The sequence below is a fragment of the Odocoileus virginianus genome, chromosome 1, assembly GCF_023699985.2.
Source record: "Odocoileus virginianus isolate 20LAN1187 ecotype Illinois chromosome 1, Ovbor_1.2, whole genome shotgun sequence".
Classification (NCBI taxonomy): domain Eukaryota; kingdom Metazoa; phylum Chordata; class Mammalia; order Artiodactyla; family Cervidae; genus Odocoileus; species Odocoileus virginianus.
Window position 1 is genome coordinate 90066058 of NC_069674.1, and position 18812 is coordinate 90084869.

At 39.2% G+C, this 18812-nt stretch overlaps 1 protein-coding gene and 1 long non-coding RNA gene across 9 annotated transcripts in view; both read left to right on the forward strand.

The window, feature by feature from the left end:
* The window catches only part of DGKB (diacylglycerol kinase beta), an 824229-nt gene that overhangs the window by 752456 nt on the left and 52961 nt on the right, over positions 1 to 18812 (forward strand). The window lies entirely within an intron of this gene.
* On the forward strand, positions 884 to 4035 carry LOC139036060 (uncharacterized). The gene is made up of 2 exons (XR_011488777.1): positions 884 to 956; positions 3661 to 4035. It is a non-coding gene; the product is annotated as an uncharacterized lncRNA (long non-coding RNA).

Consider the following 18812-nt stretch of genomic DNA (forward strand, 5'->3'; position numbering starts at 1 on the left):
AGCATGAGTTTGAGCAAGCTCCGGGAGTTGGTGATGGACAGGGAGGCCTGGCATGCTACAGTCCGTAGGGTCACAAAGAATCGGACACAACTGGGAGACTGAGCTGAACTGTCCTGAAGTGTGTTTAACCAGGAAAGTGATGTGATCAGATCTGCATTTGAGGGAGACTGATCCCCTGGTGATGGACAGGGAGGCCTGGTGTCCTACGATTCATGGGGTCGCAAAGAGTCAGATATGACTGAGCGACTGAACTGAAGTGAACTGAACTGATCCCCTGGTGGAGGGCATGGAAGCCCATTCCAATATTCTTGTCTGGAGAATCTCCAGGGACGGAGGAGCCTGATGGGCTATAGTCCATAGGGTTGCACAGAGTTGGACACAACTGAAGTGACTTAGCATGCATGCATACAGAGTGATACAAGGCTACCAGTTCAGAGGCTGCTGCAGGTACTTTGGGCTCGAATGGCGGTATCAGAGAACAGAAGTGAGAAAGTGTGAGAAGTAACTGGGAAGGAGCAAATGGAAAGAGGGAGAGCCACAGGGGAAGTCCAAGTTTTAGAAAAGTGGTGATTAAAATGCATAAGTTAGCTACAAAAGTTTGGTAACTGAAATTGTGTTGGTGAGTGAGAGTTTCTAAAGAAAGAATATTAACAGGACTCAAGAAAAAGAACCCTGCAGAATTCCATCTTTTAACTGTTAGAGAAAATGGGGAGTGAATACATAACCAGGAATATGTAGCCAGAAATGCAGGAAACAAAAATGAAGGTGTGTTACAAAGCAAAGGTTAAGAGACTGCCTGAGAAAGAGCAGTCACACATGTCATATGCCACAGGCATCTCTAATAGCATGATGAAACCCGTTGATTTTAGCATCACAAAGGGGATGATTTATGACATCAACATGATGAATTTTAATGGAATGTTAAGGAAAGCAGCCAGAGTTGAAAGATCTGAGAGGTAAGTGGGAAGGGAACAACGTAAAGAAACTTGTAAAACTGTTTAGTTGTGAAAGAGGTGAGCAATGGTGACAGGTGAACATTGCAGGGGAGCAAGCCTCAGTGGGTTTTTTTTTAAGGAGGGGTTCCTGAGTGGGTTTAATTCAGAGGGCAAGAATCCAGCGGAAAGAGAGAGAATATGAAAATTCAGGTAAAGGTGAGGCTATAATGTAGATGGAAATGGGTTTGCTTTATAAAGAGCCCACAAATCCACTGTAACGGGAAACAAAGGGGACCAGGTGGGTGCTGGGTTATGTAGGCTCTAAAACAGTGGACTGTTGAAGCAATGCCTCTCTAGCGATTCCTAGTTTCTCACCCGCAGGTGCCGTGGTCATTTTTTGAGGGTAGGGGACACTTGAAGAGAGGGACATAATCTATGCAAGATTCCATGCTGCAGAGACTGCTGGATGGATGATCTCTACCATCCTCACCCTACCGCGCTGATTGATTCTGAAGAGTTGTGTGCAGAGGCTGTGCACTGAGCCGAGTCACATTAAAACTCTGTTTGAATTCTCATGTTAAAATTCTGTCCTTTTCCTGGCGATAATATTTAGAGACAGAATTGTAAACTGAAAAATTAACCTTCTCCAGATTACGCTCATGGATATATATCTAACCAAATGGAAAAGATGAAAGCTGCCATCTTTCTGGAGTGCTGTCTGCTAACCAGTCTCGGAGAATTGGCTGGCTGCCCTTGATCCTGAAAAGAATTCCTCTTTGCCTTTGTGTTGAGTTAAAGAGTCAGGCATTCACCCCCCAATAACGGAGGCATCGCTTCTTCGTGCTTGGCCATGGCACCACCAGATGTATCACATAAATGCTCTAATGGAGAACGGTGGACTAGGAACACAGGAGATAATCTCATGCAGGCAGATGCTAGCAGTCAAGATTACTCAAGCTGTATTGAAATTTCCTTTGCACCTGGCACTGGAGGTGTTAGCCATGCCAGTTCAATCCTTGCAACACAGATGTTCTTGTTGTACCACTTTGTATGTGTAACATTTAGGTTTCTGTTCAGCCTTGCCATAGCACACATAAATACTGTAATCCAAAGACCACCCATTTGTTAGTGCACCTGCGTCTTCAACCAGATTTCTTTCATCCTTTTCAATGACTGCTCAACATTTTTTTAATGAGAGAGCTATAGGGTGAATAACCTTCTGTATCTGCCAGATAACTTGACAAAAATGCTGCTGATGATGATAAAAATAACAATACCAGATCCCCTCTCCAAGAAAAAGAAAGAAAATAAAAACAAGGTTATTAAGACATTGAAGTAAACTGAATTATGCTTAAGCAAAGATAATTTTATGGACCTCCAGTTTAAGCTTTTATTTCTGATTAGTTAAGATAGGTTATATAAATGGATTATTTTGTTCAAAGCTAAATTCTCCTGTTCTCTTCAAATAGATTGGTAGAGCTTACCTCTTAAGGAGCAGATTTTCCTGTATGTGAACCTCTGAAGGCCCCATTTTAAATTAATAGCAGAGAGCTCTGTGCAGCTGGAGACTGGATGTGACCTCCTGAATATGGGATAAAAAAACCTTTGGAGGGAGGCAAGATCATTACTCTAGAGAATAGCCTTGTGTAGTTGCTGTCCTACTGAAGTAGGAAAAGGGCATCACAATGTTTTGATCTTGTTTTCAGAGTGGCAAGCAGCGTCTGTAGCCTCCCAAATAGCTAATTTTGAAAGATCTCTCTCTATGAAAAGGAATTTCAGTGCTACTTAATTTTGGTCTGGGGGGGAAATGGAACTGCCTTTCATTATTCATTTGAAACAAATAAATGTTTAAACATGAGCTACATTTTAAAAATAGATAAGTGATGATGGTTTTCAAAGTTTTTTCATCAGTAGTAATAGTTTTCCAGGTTTATATTCATGTCCTGCATACTTCCCATTCTGCACATGGCCACAATTATATTCTGCCTGAGACTTATACATGTGCCCACAGAGAAAAGGGAAGCAACACATGCCATTATATCAATATTACTGTAGTAACTTAGTAATTCATTGTGCAGAATATTGAGGCAGTCAGGAAGCCAGCTAATTAAGGGATGAAGTAGAAAGAGCAGAACCCAAGAGGTAGAATGAAGAAACAAAAGAAGTAAATGAAAAAAATTAAACCGTTATACCGAGAGTCCAAAAGGCTCTGAATGTCCTTTTATTTATTTCTGACAACTCTTGGAGCTCTAGGACAGGACTGAACAAACACTGGCAGTGTATTCAGTGAATAGTTATGGAATTGGGTTAGCTGTGGAGGTTACCTAGTAGTGCTGTATTCCAAAGTTAAAGACGTAAAGCTAGAATGCAGAAAAATCAAGAAGAAAACAGTAAAAGTAGTCTCTTAAATATTCTAAAGTTAATGCAACTATTTCCATTTAGAACTCTTTGATTCAGTGCAAAAATGCCGGCATATGTGTACATGTAGGCGCAAAGAATCATCGATCCATAACTTAGAAGAAAGAAAGAAGAAGAAGAAGACATATTAAAGAGGAAGAAATCAGGGCTGTCTGGCAAGCCCTAGCATCTAGTATAAACACTAAATGTTTGAAGTAGACTTGAGCCTCCATTAATCCTCCCTGCCACCTACTTCAAAAATGAGGATAAAAGAGAATATACTTCTTTATTCTAGACTAATCTTTGTGCTTTTGTTTTTATTTTTAAGGCCTTCTAGTACTACACTGCCACTCCAGTCAAGAATCTGGAGCACTGGGACTTCCCTGGTGGTCCAGCTATAAAGAATCCCCCTGCCCCTGCAGGGGGACACAGGTTTGACCCCTGGTCCAGGAAGATTCCACATAGCTCGAGGCAACTCACTCTGTGCACCACCGCTGCTGAATTCGCTGTGCTCTGGAGTTTGTGCTACGCGAGAGAGGTTACCACAATAATAATCCCGTGCGCCATAACTAGAGAGTACCCCCCTCTCGCCGCAACTGAAATCTGAGCACAGCAATGAAAACCCAGCACAGCCAAAAATAAATACATACATACATACATAAATTCACAGACACATAAATAAATAATAATTTGTTAAACAGAATCTGGAGTACTAGTACGCACTATTACTATTCAACCCTTGGAGTGCTTTCCTAGTTAAATGAAATGCTTTTATTGTTAACAATATTGGCAGCAACTACTGAGGACCTGTCCTGTACCAAATATGGTGCTTTTTTTAAAACATATTCTCTTATAGATATTCTTATTTTATTTTGCAATCAAAGAGACAGCTACTTGCGAAGTTTAAATATTTTTCAAGGTCACATAATTAGTAACTGAAGTCACAACAGTGTGGATTCAGATCTCATAAAGTTTGCCTGTTTAACCACTAGCAAACTTTACTGAGAAGATCATAGACCAATTTTACAAACAAAATTCTGTAGACATGTTCAAGAAGCACATGAGAAATGGTATTAAGTCATATTTAAATTTTGAGATTGCTAATTTTTAAGAATATATTTTACTTTACCAAGAGGATATAGGATTGGGTTGCGTTTTTTCCTCCAATTTTTCCCCCACATTTATACTCTCACCCTCACTGTTTTCATGAGTAGAATAAGGCATAATTCAGGATAAAAATAACAACTTTCCTTTGTATGTGTGTATATATACATACATATGTTAGCTTCCCAAGTGACACTAGTGGTAAAGAACCCACCTGCCAATGCAGGAGACATAGGAGATGTAGGTGTGATCCCTGGGTCAGGAAGACCCCCTGGAGGAGGGCATGGCGACCCACTCTCGTATTCTTGCCTGGAGAGTCCCAAGGACAGGGGAGCCTGGCAGGCTACAGTACATAGGGTCACAAAAAGTCGGACATGACTGAAGTGATTTAGCGCATGCGCGCGCGCACACACACACACACACACACACACACATATAATATCAGACCTTTCAGTTGGAAACAACAAGATTCAGTCTTGTGCAAGAAAGAAGGACTTTACTTAATTGTATCAGTAGCCCCAGAGTCTCTCCAAAGGACAGAATCGGGCTTAAAAGCTGCACTGCCAGGAACCATAGGCGAAGTCCATCACCTCGCTTTTCCCCAGGGAGCTCTACTGTACGGCTTCTGTGTAGGAGCACGGTGCCTTACAACAGAGCTGCAGGATGCTACCTTCTGACATTCTTCCCTCAGAAAACACTTTCTCCATGCCATCCTGGCCGGAGTCCTTTCTGCCTGGCATCTCCTTCAAGGCACCACACTCCAAATGAAAGCTTCACATGATGTGCCTGACTGGCAATACCCATGTCACATGCTGGTGGATCCCACGTGATGGGTCACATGCAGGTAGACCTGTGCTGCTGGGTCACAAGCTGATGGATCATATGCAGACTCCAAAGGAGGCAGAGCCAGTGAGCTGCTGCTCTTTGCTGCAGGCAGGATTTATATTCCTAAAACACAGGGAGATGACTTTAGAAGTGCTGGGCAGCAAGGAGAAAAAAAAGCAAATGTCTTCACCACTGAATAAGAGAAAGAATGTAAGAGAAAAGATGAAGTTATTTTCAACACCTTTATTCTCCATCTCATATTTTTTTTACCTTAATACTTAACATTTTCTCTATCATATATCTTTTAGCTGAATATTTTCTTAGCAACTGCTGTAAATTGTCCTTTACACAGCAGTCCAGTAATAAAATTCACTTCCCTATCAGAGTTCATGCTACAAAATAGTCAAAAGAAATTACTTTTATTCAATGTGATGTTTGCTTGTATCTTAGAGTTGGCTGTACTGTAGCATTTATTTGACCACTGCAATAGTCCAATAAGACAAGCTTGTTATATGACACTATTTTCACTTTACAATTTGAAGAAACTAGATTTCAGAGGGGTCTCAGTGCCCCAAACCTGATTGTGTTATCTGTCACATAAAGTGTTTCAGTGGAAGACCAACAGCCCTCCAACTTAAATTCAAACTCTTTAAGGTAGTTTATAAAACCATGTGCCCAGCACTTGCTTATTTTCTGAATCTAATTTGCCTCTTCCTTCATAATCCCTGAACTTCCATGCTGCAGTCATATTGAACAATTTCTGAGTCATCTTAAGTATCAGGATTTTTCTCACTTTTCATTGTACCTTTACACATGCTATCGCTGTGCCTGAAACCACCATTGCCTACCTGTTCACCTAGCTGAGTCTCTTTCTCAGGGTGTTGCTATTCCCAGGTTCCTCTGAGAAATCTTCCTTAAAGATTTCCCTTCTTCCATGCTACCCGGAGTCTTGAGCTTAGCCCCATCTTAATCCCTATCACATTTTTCCAGTTAGTGTGTTAGTGAACTGTTTGCCTATGTGAATTCCCCACACCACCTCCTCTCTTTATTAGGCTGGAATCTCTGTGAGGACACCTACCATATCTTCCTAATTCTCAGAAATGCTAGCTCTTGAAGGAAATTGACAGCTTTTATTTAGTACATACATTTCTTCTGAGTATGTGCATTAATAAATTATCACCTGTTTAGTATAAAATAGCAGATACTGTCTTATTCAAAGTCTAGTTTTTCTTGTTTATGTCTGCTTGTTCATCTTTCTGGCTGCATCTCTACTTTATTTATACACAATATATAATTACTTGACTTGTCTGCCTGTATTTTACCATTCCCAGTTTTACAGATACAGTAAGACCCTTCCATGTTCCAGCTTGAGATTTTTTTGCAGTTAATGTCATCAGCTCAGAAGACAAAGTCACAACTGCCAAGTAGAACCCAAAGTGAAACACTCTGGGCGGGAATGTGGTTGAGTGAGACAAAGAGATTTGCAAGGAGGGCAGGTTGGCCCAGTGTTGCCAGATCTTCCCACCTTTCAAGAATCTCCGAATTACATATTTATGTGGAATCTACTTTTTTAAAATGTTAACCAAATGGGAAGAAAGTACTTGCAAACTATGTATCTGATAATCAGTAAATATCCAAAATATATAAGGCACTTCCCTCCAACTGATTAGCAAAAACAAAACAAAAACAAGATAGGCATTTCTCCAAAGAAGACATATAAATTAAGAATAGGTGTATAAAGGGTACTCAGCAACAATAGTAATCAGGGAAATACAAATCCAAACCACAATGAGTTCTCACCTCAGACCTCTTAGGATAGCTATTCCCTATGAAAAGAAAAAAAAAATTGTTGGTGAAGATGTGGAGAAAAGGCAACTTTGTACACTGTTGATGGGAATGTAAAAATTGGTGCAGCCCCTATGGAAAACAGTATGGAAGTTCCTCTGAAAGTTAGTAGAATTACCATATTATCCAACAGTTCCACTTTGGGGTATATTTCCACAGGAACGAAAATCAGAATATTTAAGCAGGGTCTGTATTCTCATGTACACTGCAGCAGCATTCACAAAAGGAAAGATGTGAAGGCAACCTAAATGTTCATAAATAGAGAATGGGTGAATAAATTAACGAAAATGTGGTATATACATACAATGGAATATTGTTTGACCTTAAAAAAAGAAGGAAATCCTGCCATTTGTGACAGTATGGATGGATTGGAAGACATTATGCTAATGGAAATAAGCCAGACAAAGAAGAACAAATACTACATGATCCCACTTATATGAAGAATCTGAGTCAAATTCATAGGAGAGAGTCTCCTAAAGTAGGAAATGTCAACCTACTCCAGTATTCTCGCCTGGGAAATCCCATGCATAGAGGAGCCTGGTGGACTGCAGTCTATGGGTTGCAAAAGATTTGGACACAACTGAGCTAGCAAGCAGCAAAGAATAAAAAACAGGGGTACCAGGGATTGTAGGAACAGAAAAACAAGTAGGGGTTCTTCAAAGGATACAAAATTTCAGTTGTACAAGAAGAAAAGTCCTAGAGATCTATTGTAGAGCATAGAGCCTATAGTTAACTACACTATATTGTATACTTTAATAATTTGCTAAGAGGATAGGTCTTATGTTGTGGTGTTATCACAAAAAAGGAGGGGAGAAAACTTTTGGAATGTTTATGGCATAGATTATGATGATGATTCCATGGGTGTATTATTTCCAAACTCATCAAATTGTATACATTAAATATATTCAGCTTCTATATGTCAATTATTACTTAATAATGTTTTGTTTTAAAAAATTGAGAGATTAATAAAAGGTTTGACATTCATTTTTGTTGTTTAGTTGCTAAATTGTGTCCAGCTCTTTTGCGACCCTATGGATTATAGCCTGCTAGACTCCTCTGTCCTTGGAATTCTCAAGGCAAGAATACTGGAGTGGGTTGCCTTTCCCTTCTCCAGGGGAATCTTCCTGACCCAGGGATCAAACCCACATCTCCTGCATTGGCAGGTGGATTGTTTACCACTGAGCCACCAGGAAAGCCTAATAAAAAGTTAGCAGCAATTTAAAAGTTTAGAATATGAGTCAAACAAGTGTGTGAAGCAGATTCATCCCTCTGGCCAACAATTTGTGACTTTTGCCCTCTGAAGAGATGATGTGAAATGTTCCAAAGAAAGAGGAACTTTAAGGGGAAAAGAAAGATTCTTCTAGACCAGCCAGGGAAAGGATTGCTGTGGGTGGGTCCTGAGAAGAGTGTAGCACCACAGGCAGCACCCTGGAAGAGTCCTGAGAAGGTGATAAGATGTACTCAGATGGAAGGGCTCAGAAAAAGCCCTGAGACAAGTCTCAGGAATCTTCCTCAGTTCCACAGGTTCATGGCATCAAAATGCAAGCTTGTGCCCCTTGAATAATCATGGTAATATCACACTAAAAATGAGAGCCTGTTTTCAAATTGTCCTGGTTATTATACAGCCTTCAGAGAGGAAAGGTTCTTTAAAGTATCAGATGGAGTGTACAGAGAACATGGATAATGGGAAAATGTTAAGCACAATTAAATTGATTAACAGGAAGTAAAGGCTATAATATTTTTGTTGAACACCAACAAAATGGGCCGTTCCTGACACATACACACACACACAGAATGCTTTATTCAAATGATTTATTTTTTCCAAATAAAAGCATATCCCCTGATTTCAAAGAGTTGCTTGAAAATAACTACCAGAGATAAAGAATAGAAACTATTAATTTATTTCTTGTCTCCTTGAATTGATACACTTGAGCATGTGTTCCTCTCCCATACCCTGACCCTTCTTTCAATATCCTTTCTAAGTGTGGAAAATAATTGCTGCCCTTTTGTTATGACAGGGGTCTTGACTATTTCATAGTATTTCAAAGACACGGTCTTCTTTTAGTCAGTTCACTAAAAACTGAAACCTTTTAGTTCTCATGGGTAAAAAGCTAGTGAAGATTTTTATGAGATAATTTAGATCATATTAACTCTTCATGCAATCATAAACCCTATATTTTCTCAGCAGTTTTATATTTCCTGGTTTAAACTGTGTGTGGCGAGTTGGTCTCATGCAATGGATTGAAGTATGGTCAGTGACTTAACCAGAGACTTCAGGCTAATCATTTCCTTGCTCATATTTATCTGGATAGACAAACACACATAGACACATTTAGAAGGTTCAATTTACCTGCCGAGGCTACTTGTAGATCTGTGTAGAAAAGCTGAACATTTAGGTCATGTCGGAACTGAACATGAATGCATATATTAAGCCTCAGTATACAAGTTCCCAGGGCTTCCCAGGTGGCATAGTGGTAAAGTATCCTCCTGCCAGTGCAGGAGATGAAAGAGACTCAGGTTTGATCCCTGGGTCAGGGAGATTCCCTGGAGTAGGAAAGGGCAACCTACTTCAGTATTCTGACCTGGAAAATCCCACAGACCGAGGAGCCTGGCGGGCTACAGTCCATGGGGTCGCAAAAGAGTGCAGGACTGAATACACACAAAATGAGTTTCCGTGTGTCCAGATCTCATCCACTGTAGCATAGCACGTGGAAATTTGTGAACAGAAGAACGGTCCTGTCCTTGTTTTGCAGTATGTGGTTTAATATAACGTATATCAGTGATTTACATAAAAGTTAATCAGTTGAAAAAACATTACTGGTCAATATTTTTAAGTACAGTTGCACCAATTCATTTTCCTCCTAGTCGGGAATATGCTCGTCTGTGAGGACCGTCTCCAATTTTATATTTTCTCAAGTAGATGGCTCTGGGAAGTTCAGTTAACATGACAAAAGGATAGCTAGCTTGAAATTCCTTGGGAAAGGAGAGGATAGAAATGATGCTGAAGTACCTTTTATGGGTGCCATTCAACTAGCAGCTCCAACTTATCTAAATATTACAGGTTGTCAGTTGGCATCAAGTTTTTCTTTGCCCCATACCTACTGACATAGATAGGTGAAGACTGGACATCCTTCCAGAGGTCACCACGATAATGTCACATGGAGACAGAAATGAAGCTTTGAGAAGAACTTGCATCTCATTTATCCCATATAAATAAAGCTATTCACATTTCCTGTAGCTTCATGACGTTTGCCAGGGCCCAGGGGTCAGTGATTGTATAGGATGTGCCCTGTAAAATCTGAGGAGAGGCCACTCACGTGACGAGGATGTGAATGGTGACCCAGAAGTGATGTGCTATGCAACCTGGACAGCTGCGCGCACTGACCTGCAGCTTTAGTGACCTCTAGGATCTGACGCTTTTCTTTTCGTTACTGTATCCTGGCCGACTCACTCCAGCTTAAATGCTTTAATGCTGAATATTCTGGTTTAGACATATGACATTTCTCCAAACATGGATGAATCATTGCTGCCCTTGGAGTTTATTCATTATCATTATCAGAATAGAAACGCATGAGAATGAGATTAAATCAAAATATATATCCATCTCTGAGTGCTATTATAGATTTTGTAGTTTATTATTTGCTCCTCAATCCGATTTATTACTGGCTAATCCAGTTACGAGTATTAGGGAAAATTCTGAGAATGTCTGTGTGTGTGTTCCTTTCATGTAGTGCAGAAAAACTTGGGAGTACAGAAAGAATAAAGCTTGAAGCTTATTTTTTTGGACCACTGTTCTTTTTGATACCCCAAGCAGAGATTATTCGCACATCTGTTGATTTTTTTTCACGTTGCACACATTTGCACCTTTTTTTTAATGTTGACTGAATCACTTAATTGTAGAGGAGCATTCATTTTAATGTAAATCTTACAGTATTACATGAGTGAATGTATGAAAATAGCTTGGAATAGTTTAAATTGGGCAGAATTCAGCTTTGATCATAATGTGCCTCTTCAGCATTAAAATAAACTTGCAACATATGCTGAAAAACATGTGTAATAAGTAAGTGCCTTTTACATGGTGACTTCTTTGGAAAAAATAAATCATCATTTAATAGAATTCAAAATTCATAAAATACTTCTAACACTTAACCATGTGAAAAGATGATTAGCATCTTATACTGACAAAAAAGTATCTGTTTCTAATTTAAAGAAAGAATTTTTAAATTTTAAAAATGTTATTGAATTATAATCAGTTTTGGAAATATTTGAAAGCAAAACATTTAGTTGGCAGTTACATTACACTTTATTGTATTGTTATAGACATAATCCTAATTTATTTTTGTGGTTTAAAATATATCAAAGAATGTGGGATTTAATTTCAGTTTTTTAAAGTAAAAACAGTGAAGTGGTCAGTAAAAGTAATGAAGTTATCAATATTTTTGTGTCATGATAAAGGTTAAGAAGAGGTAGTAATGACAAACTAGTTTCCAAAAACAAAATGGCTAGATAACAACTGTTTTTGCTTTTGAAAATGACCTTGACATTATTAACTAATGACAGTTTTCCAGAGTCCACAAAGAATTGTTCCATCAACATCCTTGGGTTGCAAGGAAGAATTTTGATATCCTGAGAAGAACCCTAGACATCCTAATTTGTCTTCTGTGACTTCTCCATCTATAAAATTGTATCAGTAAGAAATTCCCATTGCAAGTTAAAAAATTCCACCTAACCATGGCTTAAGGCTAGTCCTTAAGTACTATGAGTGTATTAAATCATTAAAAAATGTGGGAAACTAAAAGAGCCAGATAAATGTAAGAAATAACTACTACATAAAAGATAATCTGGTAAAGGACAGGGAAGCCTGGTGTGCTGCGTTTCACAGGGTCGCAGAGAGTCAGACACGACTTAGCCACTAAACAACAACAAAAGCTAATCTATCAGTATTTATCTGAAGTCAAAAAAAATACATTGTTTGTCCCTTCAAGAATGTTTCTCTAAAATCAGGAGCCTCTTTGTTCCCCAGCTAGTACTGGTTATAAAACAGATTCAAAAGTGAGCCTGTCTTTCTTTTGGAGACTCTCATAGAGCAGTATCAGAAAGCTTCACATGTACTTAATACAGTACGTTATTACTAATTCAGCAGGTGCCTATTGATTGTCTGCTCTGTGCCAGGTTGTGCATTTGAGGATCTAAAAACAAAACAACAAACTCCGAAGCAACACAGTGTATGATTCTCAGTCTTAAAGATTTTAAGTTAATTTGGCGATAGTGTTCATATCTACAGATTTGTTTTCTCCAGGCAGTCCTCTCTGGAGTTTCAGAGTGCCCTGCATGAATGGCTTCACAGGGACCGGTGATATCAGCTTGAGGCGGTGCTAAGTCACTTTAACTGTCTGACTCTTTGTGACCCTATGAACTGTAGCCTGCCAGGCTCCTCTGCCCATGGGATCCTCCAGGCAAGAATACTGGAGTGGGTTACCATGCCCTCCTCCAGGGATCTTCCCCACCCAAAGATCGAACCCGCATCTCTTTTATGTCTCCTGCATAGGCAGGCAGGTTCTTTACCACCAGCACCACCTGGGAAGCCCATGATATCAGCATACCCCAAACCAAATTCACCATGTTTTCTGCTCTTCTGTTGACTTTCCCCATCTTGGTTGTTGGCTTTGCCATCGGCTGGCCTCACAAGCATGAACCTGGGCATCATCATGCCTTCCAGCATCCACCATCTCCCAGTTCATGGCATGTCAGTTCTACTTCCTGTGCAGTTTCCCTTCCATGCTCATGGTCATGGCCTTACTATAATTCCTTGTCATCCTTAACTGGGATTCTTCAGCAGTGTTCCAATTGCCCACTCTGCTTCTTACCTCCTTTCTTTACAATATATCCTCCACCTCACTCCCTAACTGTTACTTTTAAATTTAAATGTATTCACTTCTCTACTTAGCTTAGAAATCTTAACTGGCCCCCGGTCAAATGCAGGGAAAACCCAAGCTTCCAATCAAAGTTTATAAGGCCTTTCATGAGTGAGGCCTCATTACCTCACTTCTTACAACTTTTCCCTGTGCTTCTTATAACCCAGGAAAAATGGAGACTTTTATAATTCACTGAACATACCATGTCATTTTAAATCTCCTTTTGTTTCTATACACTTTTCTTATCCTGGAAGAGCTTCACTTAACCCAACATCAGAAAACTAAAATTTATCATCCTTATCATCAGTCCAGCAAGACTTTGCCTAAACTTCTGTCTGACTCTCCCCACCCCCAGGTACCATCCATGGAATTAAACACTCAATATTATTTTCAATGTATTCTTACAATATGTGTCTGCATGTGTGCTAAGTCACTTCTGTTGTGTCCAATTCTTTGCAACCCCATGGACTATAGCCCTCCAGGCTCCTCTGCCCTTGGGATTTTCCCGGCAAGCATACTGGAGTGGGTTGCCATGCCCTGCTCCAGGGAGTCTTCCCAACCCAGGAATCAAACCCACATCTCTTAAACCTCCTGCATTGGCAGGTGGGATTTTTACCACTAGTGCTCCGTGGGAATCCTGAATATGTGTCTATTGTAGCATTATTTATGCTACATTACAATTTTTCTTTACTCTTTTTATCCTTTCTTGTAAGAATACTGACCTCTCTGAAGTTCGGAACTGGAACATCTTTCACGTCAGTGGCAGTCACTTTCCACAGTACCTGGCATATATTGACCTACTGAGCATCTATCTACTTGGTGCTCAGTGTCACTTTGTTGTATGAAATGAATGGATAAATGAACACATGAATGCTAATTATTCTGAAACAATATATATGATTTAACAAAGTAGAGATGACATTTAAATCAGGGAAATAAAAATTCTTGCCAAAATTCCTAACCAAGATGGAATAAAATTAGATCATCAGAAATTCATAATAGCTATGTAAAAGTTGGGATTATTTTTATGAATAGTGTGGGGGAAAAAAATGAGAATTGGACTAAAATGTCAATAACAATTACACTCAACATTTAGAGCTTCCATGTAGTCCATTAGGCAATGAGGTGACCAAAGTGAAAAGTGATCTGTGTCATTTTTTAATTGCTGGGTCTGGCACTCCATGGTCCACACTGTGTGAACCTTGGGTATCCTGTTTGCTGCCTCACAGTGTGGGTTGAGTGTCAAAAGGATCATAAAGATAGAGTGTTTTTATAACAGTTAGCAGTGGGTTGGTGGCATAAAAGAAAGCATTACAGAAAGAAGTGTTATTAAACTGAGCCTTAAAGGATTAACAGAGTCTAAGTAAGTGAGGAAAAAGCTTTGCTTAATAGTGAGGAGCAGAGTAGTAGCAATGGGACAGATTTTCAGGAACAGAAAAATACTAGTTTGAACAAGGTGTGAAAACTTGCATAGAGGAATACTGGAAATAAAATTACGGACAGCTGAGTGCCAAGGTTGTTGCACCTTAAGGAACACTGAACTGAACTGAACTGAACTGAAATGCAAAGAAATCGAGGAAATCAGAAGAATGGGAAAGATCTCTTCAAGAAAATTGGAGATACCAAGGGAACATTTCATGCAAAGATGGGAAAAATAAAGGACAAAAATGATATGGACCTAACAGAAGCAGAAGATATTAAGAAGAGGTGGCAAGAATACACAGAAGAACCATACAAAAAAGATCTTCATAACCCAGATAATCACGATGGTGTGATCACTCACCTAGAGCCAGACATCCTAGAATGCAAAGTCAAGTAAGCCTTAGGAAGGAAGCATCACTACAAACAAAGCTAGTGGAAGTGATGGAATTCCAGTTGAGCTATTTCAAATCCTAAAATATGATGCTGTGAAAGTGCTGCACTTAATATGCCAGCAAATTTGGAAAACTCAGCAGTGGCCACAGGACTGGAAAAGGTCAGTTTTTGTTCCAATCCCAAAGAAAGGCAATGACAAAGAATGCTAAACTACCACACAATTGCACTCATCTCACACGCTAGCAAAGGAATGTCAAAATTCTCCAAACTAGGCTTCAACAGTACATGAACCGAGAACTTCCAGGTGTTCAAGCTGGTTTTAGAAAAGGTAGAGGAATGAGATATCAATTTGCCAACATCCAATGGATCATCGAAAAAGCAAGAAAGTTCCAGAAAAACATCTCTTTCCACTTTACTGACTATGCCAAAGCCTTTGACTGTGTGGATCACAACAAATTCTAGAAAATTCTGAAAGAGAAGGGAATACCAGACCACCTGACCTGCCTCTTGAGAAACCTGTATGCAGGTCAGGAAGCAACAGTTAGAACTGGACAGGGAACAACAGACTGGTTCCAAATAGGAAAAGGAGTACGTCAAGGCTGTATATTGTCACCCTGCTTATTTAACTTATATGCACAGTACATCTTGAGGAACGCTGGGCTGGAAGAAGCACAAGCTGGAATCAAGATTGCTGGGAGAAATATCAATAACCTCAGATATGCAGATGACACCACCCTTATGGCAGAAAGTGAAGAGGAACTAAAAGCCTCTTTATGAAAGTGAAAGAGGAGAGTGAAGAAGTTGGCTTAAAACTCAACATTCAGCAAACTAAAATCATGGCATCTGGTCTCATCACTTCATGGAAAATAGATGTGGAAACAGTGGAAACAGTGACAAACTTTATTTTTTGGGGGGCTCCCAAATCACAGCAGATGGTGACTGCAGCCATGAAATTAAAAGACACTTATTAAGACCAACCTAGATAGCATATTAAAAAGCAGGGACATTACTTTGCTAACAATGGTCCATCTAGTCAAGGCTATGGTTTTTCCAGTAGTCATGTATGGATGTGAGAGTTGGACTATAAAGAAAGCTGAGCACCATAGAATTGATGCTTTTGAACTGTGGTATTGGAGAAGACTCTTGAGACTCTTGAGATCCAACCAGTCCTCCTAAAGGAAATCAGTCCTGAATATTCATTGGAAGGACTGATGCTGGAGCTGAAACGCTAATACTTTGGCTACCTTATATGAAGAAGTGACTCATTGGAAAAGATTCTGATGCTGGGAAAGATTGAGGCAGGAGGAGAAGGGGACGACAGAGGATGAGATGGTTGGATGGCAACATAGACTCAATGGACATGAGTTTGAGTAAATTCTGGGAGTTGGTGATGGGAAAGCCTGGCGTGCTGCAGTCCACGGGGTCGCAAAGAGTTGGACATGACTGAGCGACTAAACTGAACTGAATCATTAAACGTGTCAGGGAAAGAGAATGATACGCCCCAAGTACAGTGAGGAGGGTGAATTTAACAATGGTAAGAACTGAAAGTCGTGACACTCAGGTGCCCTCTAGTTTGCAAGTGAGAGAAACCCAATTCAACTGACTAAGTAAAACTAGGCCACTTTTATTATAAATATCTAAAATGATTTTGAAAGATACAAACTGTATACATTTACTCATGTAGCTAAAAAAAAATAAATCAATGACAAATTTCAGGAATAGCTGAGTCTAAGTGCACAAACTATTAACAAGAATGGCTCCTCCCATGCAGTGGCAAGTTGCCCTGTAGAAGCTTCAGACATGTTCATTTTTGCACTTACATTGCAATGTGAAATTCCTCTTTCCAAAGATTGTATTCAGTCTTTGTTTATATCTTGCTTACCACTGTATCCTTAGCACCTAGCTTAGCAACTGATACATATAATTTTAATCTTTCTTGGATTTTTTTCTGTTTTGACATTTTTGTTTCTGTTATTCATATTATAATAAGCATATGGTTAATAAGTGTCCTGTTTTCCAGTAGTCTTCTCAGAGATCTAAGATATTGTATACTTGCATCACTAATACTTTTATTTCAAAAATCATGAAGAATAGCAATACAATTATTGTATTAATTTAATAATCTAAGAAAGATCTTCATTAGTGTGGGCTACCTATAGTCTACTAATGGTTCAGCTTTGTCCTACTTACCAGTTTAATCCCACTGAACTTTTGGTTCTGCTATGTCTTGCACCAAGAACTCCTGGGCATCATATTTTCATCCCCATTCTTCAAAGAAATAATGTGAAAACTGGGCTTTATTTCTGCCCCTAGGTTTACAGTGAGCCCACTCCTACCCCAAGAAGCCTTCAAACTGCTGACGTAGTTTCTCTTTCCTGCCTTTGACTCTAAGGTGGAAATACTCTTGCTTCACCTTGTGGAATCTGGAGTTCAGTGTTGTGGGTAATAAAGTCTTGCGTGTATGACTCCAGAAGTTCATGTCTTCTGCAGACTCCCTCAGATCATGGCAAGCTACCATGGTAGCTTTAAAGAAAGGTAAAATCTTGGATACTTCCTTTCTTGACTATGACGTATATTCCCTGGTATAAACTTCTCCTGTCACCTAGGTTCTTAATAGACACCTGCTCATGAATTCTTTCTTATTACTCTCATTCCTGGGCTTCAAAAATTTCCTTTTATTGATGATACTTGCAGAAAAGTCTTTTTACTTGCAATGTATAGTAACTCTCCATTCTGAATATGCTGGTTTTATTGAATCCTTTGCTAAGATTAAAAAAAGGAAAGAACTGAATATCTGAGTAGAGTTTTAAGATGCTACCAAATAATTCAATTCTTTGACCTCACACTTCCAGCCCAAAGGTATGGATTTATCAGTCCAAAATTAGTCCCTCAGCTCATTTCCCCTGCATGCACTATTTTATTTCATGCCTGATGACCTTAGTTTGGTGGCCTACATCAGAAAAATGTTGCAGTTCCTTCCATAGCATTTGTTCAGTAATATGCACCTTTGCCCTGGGTAGATGTATACCAGCCATACTTGTCCAACATAAACCACTAGTAGGTATCCTTTGAAATGTGCATCTCAGCTATACAAATACTATTTGAGCAGTAGACATTTCTAATAATATTTTCCCAGTGAAATTGATAACTCATTCTGCATTTTTACCCAGCTAAGAGAAAAAAAAGAATAGAAACTTTCTGCACAGGAGCTTTAACCTTTCTGGTAGAAGTGGTGATTGGTCCAAACACATTAAAATTCTATTTTCCCTTCCAAGTGTTTGCTGCAGATGACCCCCACTGATCTTAAATATATTTCTGTATCTGTAACTGAATAGAGGTTTTCCGTACAGCATGTTCTAATGGCACTCTGGCCTTTAGCCAACAAGGCACTGAATACGGCTATTTTTAAATTACAGAAACTGGGAACAGCTGCAGCAATCAAATTTGATAAAAACAGAGAGGAACTTTGCTATTTTTTTTTTTTTACGGTTTGTCCAAGTTTAGACTTCTTTCATAGAACTGCTTTTGTTCAGCTGTGTGAAGGGCTACAAGACTGATACAGTAAAGCCTTTTTAAGTAAATAACTTTTCAAATACTACTAAATAGAATAAATTTTCTCTGTATGGAGGGTATCAATGTGGTAGTACTTTAAACTATTTTTTAAAAAGGGGTATATCTCTTATATGAGGGGGTAGGAGAAGAATGAGTTATGTTAGTAAAGTTTGTGCTACCAAAGAGGTTTTGGTTTCCTCTACACCCAGAGGCAATCCTTGAAAGAGGAGATAAAGTCCTGAGTTTCTTAGCATTGGAGGTCTGAAAGTTTGCATTTTAACTTCTCGTGTTCTTAAGTGTTTCTAAGGGTGAACATACATTGAATGTTCCATTTCTACTTTTCCCATTACTATTAGTCATGAATGTTGCTGCATTTCCTAAAAGATGAATTAATATCAGTGCGGTTCTTTTCTAAAGTTAAAAT